Consider the following 11002-nt stretch of genomic DNA (forward strand, 5'->3'; position numbering starts at 1 on the left):
TTTGGAGTGAATTGTTCAGTAATTAGTGATTAAATCTATTTGATCTAGAATGTTGTTAAATGCCACAGTATCCTTGTTGATTGTTTGTTTGGAAGATCTGTCCACTGTTGACTATAGGGTGTTAAAATTTCCTGTGAAGACTGTTGCTGTCAATATCTTTCTTGAAGTCCTTTACGATTTTCCTTAGATGTTTAGGTGGTCCTGTGTTGGGTGCTTGTATGTTTACAAGGGTTATTATATCTTCTTGTTGGAATACTCACTTAAGTATTATGTAGTGATCTTGTTTGTCTTTTGTTATGGCCTTTGTTTTGAAGTCTTTTTGCCTGATATAAATATTGCTACCCCAGATTTTTTTCATGTCTATTTGCTAGGAATATTTTTTTCTTCCCTTCATTTTCAGCCTGTGTATATCTTTTGTTTTGAGATGGGTCTCTTGCAGACAGCATATATGCGATTTGTATTTTCTTATCCACTCAGCTACCCTATGTGTTTTGATTGTAGCATTTAGTCTATTTATATTTAAGGTTATTTTTGATAGGTACTTATTCATTGCATTTTTCCCTTTGTACCTGTGTTCCTCTCTCTCTCTCTTTCTTCATCTTCTTAAAGTACTTACTTTAGCATGTCTTGCAATTCTGTTTTGATGGAGTTGTATTCTTTTAGCCTTTTTTAAAAAGATTTTATTTATTTATCTTTAGAGGGGAAGGGAAGGAGAGAAGGAGAGAAATATCAATGTATGGTTGCCTCTCATGAGTCCCCTGCTGGGAACTGGCCTGCAACCCAGGCATGTGCCCTGACTGGGAATCGAACTGCGATTGTGTGGTTTGCAGGCCCGCGCTCAATCCACTGAGCTACACCAGCCAGGGCTAGCCTTTTTTTCATTTGTCTTTAAAGCTCCTTATTTTGCCTTCTATTTTAAATGAGAGCTTCCTGGGTAGTGTAGTCTTGGTTGCAGGCCTTTGCTTTTCATTACCTGGAATACTCCATGTCAGTCCTTTCTGACTGGTAGTGTTTCTGTTGAAAAAAGAGCTGCTAGCCTTATCAGAGCTCCTTTGTATATTACTAGCTCTTTCTTCTTTGGTGCTTTTAAGATTATCTCTTTGTCTTTAAATTTATCCATTTTAATTATGATGTGTCTTGGAGTGGAACTCTTTGGGTTCCTTTTGATTGAGACTCTCTGTGCTTCCTGGACTTGCATGAGTTTTTTCCTGACTAAGTTGGGGAGCTTTTCTGTCATTACCTTTCCAAACAGGTTTTCTATCCCTTGATCTACCTCTTCTGGTATCCCTCTGATGTGATGTGAGTGTCATTACATTTCACGTTGTCCTGGAGCTCCCTGAAGCTATCTTTATCCTTTTTGAGTGAGTATTTTTATGCTTTTTTGCTCTGTTTGTTCATTTTTTCTCTGACCTTGTCTTTCTACTTGCTAATTTGATCCTTTGCTTCATTTAGCCTGCTTTTAATTCCTTCTAGTATGTTCCTCATTATTGTATTCTTCATTTCCTCCTAGCTCTTATTCATGGTTTCTATGTCCTTTTTCATGGTGTTGTAGTTCCCAGTAAGTTCCTTGCATCTTCCAAAAAATTCCTTGTAGTTCTCACTGAGCTCCTTGAGCATCCTTATAACCATTATTTTGTACTGTATGTCTGAAAGATTGCTTGTCTTAATTTCATTTAGCACTCTTTCTGGGGATTTCTCCTGTCTTTTGTTTGGGTTTTTTTCCTTGTCTCCCCACTTTAGGTGACTCATCTTGTTTGTTTCTGTATATTAAATTGATCTGCTTTGACTCCCTATCACCATGGGTTGGCCTTCTGTGGTAAGGGACCTATGGAACTCAATGGCGCAGTCTCCTAGTTCTCCTGAGCTGTTTGGTCTTGGGGCACCCTTTATGCCATTTATGTGGGCTCTCTGGTAGTAACTGAGTTTTGGTTTCTGTTGGGTCATTCTTTAGTGGGTTCCTCCCTCCACCTGGCTGACTGTGAGTCATACTACCCACCACATCTTACATGCTGTTCTACAGGTGCTGCCAGAACAAAATGAAACAAACCAGGGAACAAAACCTACACCCACAAAAATAACCCCCATCCACAACCATATCATCAATAACAAATGAGCAGATATTAATAAAGGTGAAAACATATTAAGACTATTATAAGAAAGGAAAAATGAATAGGAGATTACTAATGGAGGGAACAATGGTTTTGAGAAGGTAGAGGGAGGAGAAATAATAAAAGTAGGGAATAGTAACAAGGTGAATAAAGAAAGAAAAGAAAATTTAAATAGTAAATTTAAAAAGGAAGGTAGAGGGAAATGGTATTAAAAAAGGAAGGGTATAGTATGAGGTTTAAAGAAAAAAATTGTAAAATAGTGAAAAACTAGGAACAAAATTGAAGAAAAACATCCACCACAGATATATCAATGACAAATGAGCAAATATTAATCCAGGTGGGAAAGGAATAAAAAGGAAAAAAAGAGAAAAGAAAGCTTATGAGATGTCTAAAGGAAATACAAGTAATTTTGAGAGGATAGAGGGGGAATAAATAATAAGAGTGAGGAATGAAGGCCAAAACAATGAAAAGGTAAAATTTTAAATGAAAAAAAGAAAGAGTGAGAGGAAGGCAAAATGGTGTAGGAGAGGGGAAGAGTAAAATTTGAGATTTAAAATACAAAAATACACCCCGGCTGGTGTGACTCAATGGATTGCATGCCAGCCTGAGAGTCAAAGGGTCACAGGTTGGACTCCCAGTCAGGGCACATGCCTGAATTGCAGGCCAGGTCCCCAGTAGGGGGTGCACGAGAGGCAAACACACATTGATGTTTCTCTTCCTCTCTTTCTCCCTCCCTTCCCCTCTCTCTCAAAATAAGTAAAAATAATAAAACATCTTTTAGAAAATCTTAAAAAATAAAAAAATACAAAAATAGTGAACATCTAGTAATAAAACTGAAGAAATGCAACAACAACCACTATATTAACAACCAATGAGCAAAGATTAATAAAAGTAGAAAGAAAATAAGGATATTATAAGAATGGAAAAAAGAATTTGAGATGACTAATGACAAGAAAAATGGTTTTGAGAGGCTGGAGAAAAGAGAAATAGTAAGAGAACAGAATAGAAACAAATCGTAGAAAGAGAAAACATAAAATTTAAAACAATAATAAGAAGAGGAAGGAAGAAGGCATAATGGTGTAAGAGAAGAAAAGAGTTAAATATGAGATTTGAAATAAACTAAAAAAACAGTGAAATAATAGGAACAAACTTGAAGAAAAAGAAAAAATCTTAAAAATCTATGTAGGAGAAAAATTAACATAAATATGAAGTCCATGGTGGAATTTTTCTCAGCAGAGTCTAGTGTTTGCCACTGTCTTCTCTTTCTGGATCTACTCCTGCTAATGTCAGATAGTGTCCTAGTCTGGCCCTAGGCAGCCTGTTTGAGAGTACAAGTAATCCATAGTCTGTGGCTGTCTGCTTCAGGCTTGGCTGGTCCCCACTGTTCTGCCCTGCTGGCTTTCCATCAGCATAAGACCCAAGAGTAGTAAATCTAGCGTCTGAGATCACTACCAGTACCACCTCCACCTGCCCACAGGGAGAGCCTCTGGTGGGACTGAGAGGTAGAATCCCTGGGTCCCCCCAAGGGAGGTGCTGTTCAGTCCTCAGGGAAGATTATGGGAGTGTTTCCCCACCTCCTTGTCACACGTGTTCATCTGTCCCAGATTATTTCCAATAATGTATGGTTTCTGGTAAATCAGCTGTCCATTTCCTGTCAGGGGCCAATCTGTGTAAACAGGGCAGCTCTTTCCTGCTTGGCACTGATAGCAGCTCTAAGACCCGTGGCAGGGTGGGGGCCTGAACACCCCTTGCTACAACTGTCTCTAATCTCTCTGTTCTGCTGGTTTCAGTGGATCAGGGCCCAAGGAGCAAGTGTAGCTTGTAGTATCTGATGGGAGTTCAGAAAGGGCCATTTCAGAGCTTCTCCTTCTTTCCCCTGTGGATATGTGCTGAGCAGGGGGTTCCTGACCCTGGCCTCACTGATCTGCAGAGCCTGCAGTCCTGCAGGTGGAGGTTAGGCACACCTGCCTATGAGGGGATACCTACCTAGGTGCAATGGATCTCAGGTGTTCAGCTCCTGGTTGCCCAGTCCCCAGCCTGCCACTCTTTTAGGAGACTCAGGCCTAAACCCTCCACTCTGCACAGTCCCTTGTTTGCTAGCCATGCTGGGTTGGGTCCCATAGTCCCTTCAGTGTGACACTTTCTGCTCTTTCTATGCAGATAGACTCAGGGCGACTAAACTACGATTTTACTCTGATTTCTTTGTTGGTGGAGCCTCTGAGCATGCATGAGCATAGGGCCCCTTCAGAGTCTAGAGTCTCTCCTCAGTTTCTCTTTTAAAAAGAGTCTCCATGTGCCCCCCTCCCTGCAGCAATCAAGTCCTGGGCTGGTTCTCTGTGAGCTCCACCTCCCCAAATAGCACCAAGTCTCTCTCAGTCAGGGCCACTCACATCCTGCCAGTGCCTCAGACAGTTTTAGATAGTTTCTCTCTGTAACTCTCCTGATGGGAAAGTAGCTGTGGACTTGCTGCTCACTATGTGTGTGTAGCCTAAGTCTCCCGGACTTTGTATATCCTTTCAAGTTTCTCCCAGTTTGGGTTGGTGGTTTCCCTGTGTAGGACCAGGGCTCTGCTCTGGAAAAGGAGGGAACCACTAAGCTGCATTTTCTGACTAATCTCTCCTCTGTTGGAGGTGCCTTCTACAGGGCATTTCCCCCTCATTTTATAAAATCTCTTACTGGACAGTGCAAAGCATCTTCTGTACTCTTTGGCTTCGAAATACCATATCAGTTGAGATTCCATTGACTGTTCATGTTGTCCAAAGATCAGCCAAAAATCCAATCTGGAAGCACAAGCCAGTGGGCTCAGCTTCCACCTACTCAGCTGCCATCTTTATCCTCCATTCTGGTTCACTGATCTGTCTCCCTGTTTGTGGCTCAGTACTGGTTTTTAATTTCTGTAACTTTGTATGTTTTACTAGTTAGCAGGCAAGTCTTCCTTCTTCTCTGCTTTCTTCCCTCTTCTCCCTCTTCTCTTCTTATCCCTCTACCTTTCCAGGTCATTTTGATATGTGTGTCCAAATGACATTTAAATTAATTTTTTCAATTTCTCTATCCCCTTCAAATTTCTTTAAAAAACAAAACAAAACAAACCTGGAGCTGCACAGGCTACTTTAATCCTATTGACAAAGAATCTACTGCAGATGTTTTTCTGCTAAAATAATTCTATAATTCCAATATGCACATTAAACTAAGATTCCTGGTTATTCCTCATGAATAAAAATAAAAATAACTCACCAAATCTCCTTTGGTGAATTATTTTGAGTGCTAAAGCCTATAAAATATATTACTTTAGAGCATTTTAAAATATAAAAATCAATTCCAGGTACAACTTCTATAGTCAATGACTTCATACAAACAATTCTCCACTGTGCTTTATGTAATATGGCTAAGCTAAATTATCAATTGCCTGCTGAAATCTAAATGAAAAAAATTCCCAGCCCTGGCCGGTGTGGCTCAGTGGATTGAGTGCTGGCCTGTGAATGAAAAGAAAAAAAATTCTCTATAATATGTATGTTTTATAGGAAGATAATTTATATTGATAGCTGGAGAACAATTTGATTTATTTGAGCAATTTCCTTGCCAATCACCTCTTTCAAACACATTCAACAAAAATAGATCTGTCATGGAATCTTAGAATATTCTTTGATCAACCCAGAGCAGTATATCAATGAAATATAATATATCACAATTTCTGGTGGAAACAACACAACATAATCTGGCATTTATAGTAGCAGCTGGTTCCAGGTCATTCTCTTCCTAGTGTGTAGCCAAATGTGTAATCACAAACATGAAGCATAATAAGCAGGGCAACATTCATGGTGACATAATTAAGGACACAGGCTTATTTTTTTATAGAGTCCCAAAGGAGGTTTAAGATCATTAAAGCACAGAGAAATCATGGAGCTTCTTCACTCACATGGTAATGGGAAAATAAGGATTTCTTTATCATTATGAAATAGGAATAGTGAGTATATTAAATATCTGAATCTTTGGTTTGAACCCAGAGAGTTTCATATGACTATGACCATGATCTTGGGAATTTTACTTGACTTCTCAGAACATTAGTGCAATAACTTTTCTGCCGAAATTCTAGGGTTCTTTATGTTATGTCAGTAGAGACAGAAGTCAACGCTTTCTAGATGCTCTGGAGAGCACTTTCACACTGAAATTCTCATACCAGTCAAAAAAGATGATGAAAGAGCTTACTGATTACTGCCTTTTATGGAAGAAAACTATCAAGGAATCAAACAGCTCCAAGCAATATTTGACTACTATTTTAAATCTATTTTAGGCCATTCAAATTAAAAGCTTAAAACTCATTTTTGGAGAGAGGAAAATGGCAGCGGAGTAGGACGGAGCAACTCCAGTTCCCGAAAAATAATTAAATAAAAAATTGGAAAAACCCCCTCATTTTAAAAAGTATATTTTACTTTATATTGCACTATTCTGCCTTGACTGGAGTAAATACTAGTGTGAGGGCATGTGGGAGATTGCATTTTATTTTCCAGGTATATACTTCTCTACCCCACTGATGTCAAAGTTCTTCTCTCCCCACATCAGGCCATGAGATCTGTGTTGGCCAATGTAAGTGAAATTGACACATGGCACTTTTGAGCAAAATATTAAGAGCTTTCCTGAAGTTCTGCCATTTCTCATTTCTGTTTTCCTCTGCCACAGAGCTTCATGCTCCAAAATGTGTAAGACCTGCTGTCCCAGCTTGGTCCTGGATTGAAGATGTGGAGCAGAGTCACAGCTAAACTAAAGCTTTGGTGTAATATGATCAAAATACAATTTATTGTTGTAAGTGTTTGAGGTTTGGGGTCTTCTTCTCCATGTGGGAGCTGACTTGTACAGAGCATTATTCTAAAATGGTAGAAATAAAAGTTCTTCTGTCCCACTTTTAATACTTCACTTAGATATTTGATTTTTACAAGCAGTATTATTATTTTTATAGATACATTCTCTTTTACTATTTTCATGGATTTATTCTGTGTTGATTCCATTATTAGGATATCATTGAAATGTTATACCTTGGAATTCTAGACAGTCGTTTATTGAAAAATCCCAACGGCAACACAAATTCATGTGGGAAAGTATTTAACTTTGTTAACTAATGACACTGAGCATTTGCTGTGACTTTATGCATAATAACCTGTTGGTAAAACTTTACAACAAATTCAATAAAGGCTTCTTCTGCTTCGATACAATACTCAACTAGTTTCTCCCTCAGCTAAAGCATTTGTCAGGGAACAAAAGTGGAAGTGGAAATAGCACCTTTCATTATTACTCCCACTGATAGACTCACAAAGTATTTGCTTCCTGGCCCCATGACACTGGCCTCTGCCAGTTTAGACACCTGAGTACCCAAGGAAGGAATGCTGGTACGAGGACATCCAATAACAGTTCCACTGCATGAGAGCTGAGACAGCTGCCCAGACATTTTGGGTAAGCAGGCAAATGCCATTGGATAATCAAGCAAAAAATAAAAAGGGATTGGCTGGAGAGATTGCTCTTGATTACTAAGGAAACATAGTGTATTTGGTACATAATAGGAGCAGGGTATATTATGTTTGATCTCCTTTAGTACAGTATATCTTATAGTAAAAGTTATTGGAAGACTGTAGCAACTCACATAAGCAGAACTATCTGGGACTCAATCATTTAAGAAAGATGATATAAGTCAACCTACTAGGAGAAGAACCTCAAATAACCAAGATTCTTACTGAAGACAAAAAGGACATGGAATGAATAATAAAGGGTCAAAATCATCAACATCAACCAGGGCCTTGTGAACAGAAGCATACATGAAAATTATGGAGTCTACCCGAAATTTCTTACTGTATCATTTAAATACACATTTTTTAAATAATTTTCTCTTTTTCATGCTCCTGCTCTATTTTTTCATATAGAGTGTATTGGTTAAATTTATGTTTAAATTTATTGGATTAAGAATACACAGAAATACTCATGATGGAATTAGAGGACAGTACTCACCTGGAGATTCGGGACTTTGGCTGGCTGCAGTAATTGCTGAGACTTTCTCTTCTGTGCTTTTCAGGGGAGGATAAGTATGTTTTCGTTTGTACAATGGGGAGTTGGGTTATGTCGATGTGGTCATTTTGTTGTTAATGGCAGTGACATAGTTATAACATTGAACAAAGACAGAACTGAAAGGACACATGTCATGTTTTGCAAACCAGCTTATTTGCTCATTACTCATCTTTGGGCAGTTTTCTACATGGAGTCCAGCCTTGAGACCTACACATGACCTAGATTCTAATACCCAAGTAAGACTAAAACTTGGTTTTAGAAGAAAGTGATATTTCAAAAAAGCAGTCACCAGCTAGAATCTGTGCTTTGGAGGTGGTATCAATGCCTGTGCCCTGCTTTGGAGGGGGGGCATCAGCAGAGGGTATGGCATCCAGTGCACAGTGGCATTGGTGCAAGCTGCTTTCTTTTGTTCAACCACAGGGAAAGTGGAATTTAGGGAGCTGTCCTTTGGGATGGTCTGGGTGTTGTTTTCAGTTGAAGAGACTCAAGCCTGATCCTCTAGCTCTACTGGAGATTCTATGAACTCTTTAATATGTATTAATAAATTCAGTTTTCCAGTAATATAACTCTGATGGATTCTGCCCTTTGTAATAAATAATAAGACTTTCCAAGCCCTGGCTGGTGTAGCTTAATGGATTGAGCGCAGGCCTGTGAACCAGAGTATTGCGGTTCGATTCCCACTCAGGGCACATGCCTGGGTTGCAGGCCAGTCCCCAGCAGGGGACACACGAGAAGCAACCATACATTGATATTTCTCTCCTTCCCTTCCCCTCTAAAGATTAAATAAAATCTTTAAAAAAAAGACTTTCCAAACATTTACAGAGGCATACTGTCCACTACCTCTTAAACAAGAAGATTTTCTTCAGCATGTTAAATAGAAGCTATTGATGATTTTCGGTCACGAATGTCTGTTCAGTAGACCTCAATGGGGTAGGGGGTGTTTATTTGATTAAATGTGAGGCATTACCCACTTGACAAATTGCTAAGTGCTTTTAAACTCTATGCTCATGAGTTAAAAATCCTTTCACTCAGTAAGTATTTACTGAGATCCTACTGTATGACAATCACTATAGTAAGTGCTGTAACTACAGCAATGCCTATCACAGACAAGGTCTTTGTCCTTTTTTAAAAACCAAATGGAGAAGGCAGGCAATTACCAATTAAACCAATAAAAAAATAGGCTAATTAAAAATGTGATAAGTATTTCAAAGAAAAAAACTGAGCTGTGCAGGGGAGTAAAAATGGATATGAGGAGACATCAACTTGTGAAGGACAGCTACAGTGGCAGCTGGCAAATAAAGTTGAACTTGAATTTTACATTAAAAATGAATCTAGACAGTTTCATCATTTTCTCCAGCCTCAGATGTCACAGTAATGGTGGAGCTGGGAGGATTTTCTGATAAGGAGTCAGGGCAGACAGATTCTGGAGCCTCCAGGCCATTGTGCTACTCTCTCCATGATCATGTCACCGCGCCCCCGGATTGCGCAGACACCCAGGCAGCACCCTGCAGCAGGGACCACTGACACATTTACATACAGTGAGAAATGCCCTGATGATGCCCCTCTTTGTAAAATATTCTCCCAGGAAAATCTAAAAGATAATGATGTGTCAGGCATTTTAAAATTATTTTAGATTATGGGCAGTAAAAACCTTGGTGTGGTGATGATCTTTAGTGACAATTGTGTAATAAAAAGTAATGAAATGGTGGATCAAATAAACTAGAAGAGAAGAAGAAAAGAAACAAAAGGAAAAAGAAGCAAAAGAAGCAATTATTTCATGGCACTCCAGTAACAGTTGATAATTTCTTAAGCTGGAAAGCCAAGAACTCTTGGAAACTAAAAAGAAAGGAATAAAAGAAGGACAAGCAGGAAAAAAATAATTAACTAAATTAAGAAAAATAAATAAAAAATAAATTAGGGAAACAGCCATTGGAAACAGATCATAATCTTGACACACAGTTCTTGGAGGATGTTGGAAGGCACGTGGCAGTAGATAAGTCTTTTCCAGGAAATGGAAGACTTGGAGCTAGAAGAGGATGAGGATGATCTAGGCGACAGCCCTGCTGACCCACAGAGTGACTCGACTGACTGATGGACCTTCCCCATCGGAGCGAGGCCTGACCGCTGCAGCATCTGTGGCTACACTGAGAGGGCATTGATTTCCCTTTTTTCCCAAGAAAAATAATTTTCAAAAGAATATTATTCTTCTGAAAGCTTTCATCAATGAACTTAATAAAATGATCTTAATATTTCAAGTTAAACTGTCTGGCCAGGTAGCTCAGTTGGTTAGAGCATTGTCCCAATACTCCAAGGTTGCAGGTTTAATCCCCAGTCAGGGCACATACAAGAATCAACAAATGGATGCATAAGTAAGTGGAACAACAAATTGATGTTTCTGTCTCTCTCTTTCCCCTCCCCCCTCTAAAGTCAATAAATCAAAAAATAAAAATAAAAAAAGAAAAAGGAATCTGTTCCCATTCCTACCAATGAGACATTGTGATACGATGCTCAATGAAAAACAAATCTTGGTCTAATTTTCTTTAAAAAACAAAGTGTTTCTGCTATAGTGCATAATCTCTCAAAAGGCGGTCTTTAGTACCAATAAATATAGCCCACCAAGCACATAGCACTAGTTAGATAGCCCTGTGTTACAAAGTGACAGCTTATTTATTTATTTATTAGCTGCATGTAAATTGATGTAATAGCCACATCTAGATGACACAACTGTGGCCTTTCTTGTAGATCCCCAAATACATGCAGAGCCCAACTACATAGAATCATCTTATTCTAGGGGTATGACTGCCTTGTACTGACCATCTATTATGTAGCAGGCACTGTGCTCA

The 11002-nt window shown here is 38.9% G+C and overlaps 1 pseudogene; it reads left to right on the forward strand.

The window, feature by feature from the left end:
* Positions 1-9621: 9621 nt before the first annotated feature.
* On the forward strand, positions 9622-10251 carry LOC119000753 (RWD domain-containing protein 1-like; annotated as a pseudogene).
* Positions 10252-11002: the final 751 nt, after the last annotated feature.

Source organism: Sturnira hondurensis, unplaced genomic scaffold, assembly GCF_014824575.4.
Source record: "Sturnira hondurensis isolate 20B ecotype Veracruz unplaced genomic scaffold, ASM1482457v3 Scaffold0016273, whole genome shotgun sequence".
NCBI classification, from domain to species: Eukaryota; Metazoa; Chordata; class Mammalia; order Chiroptera; family Phyllostomidae; genus Sturnira; species Sturnira hondurensis.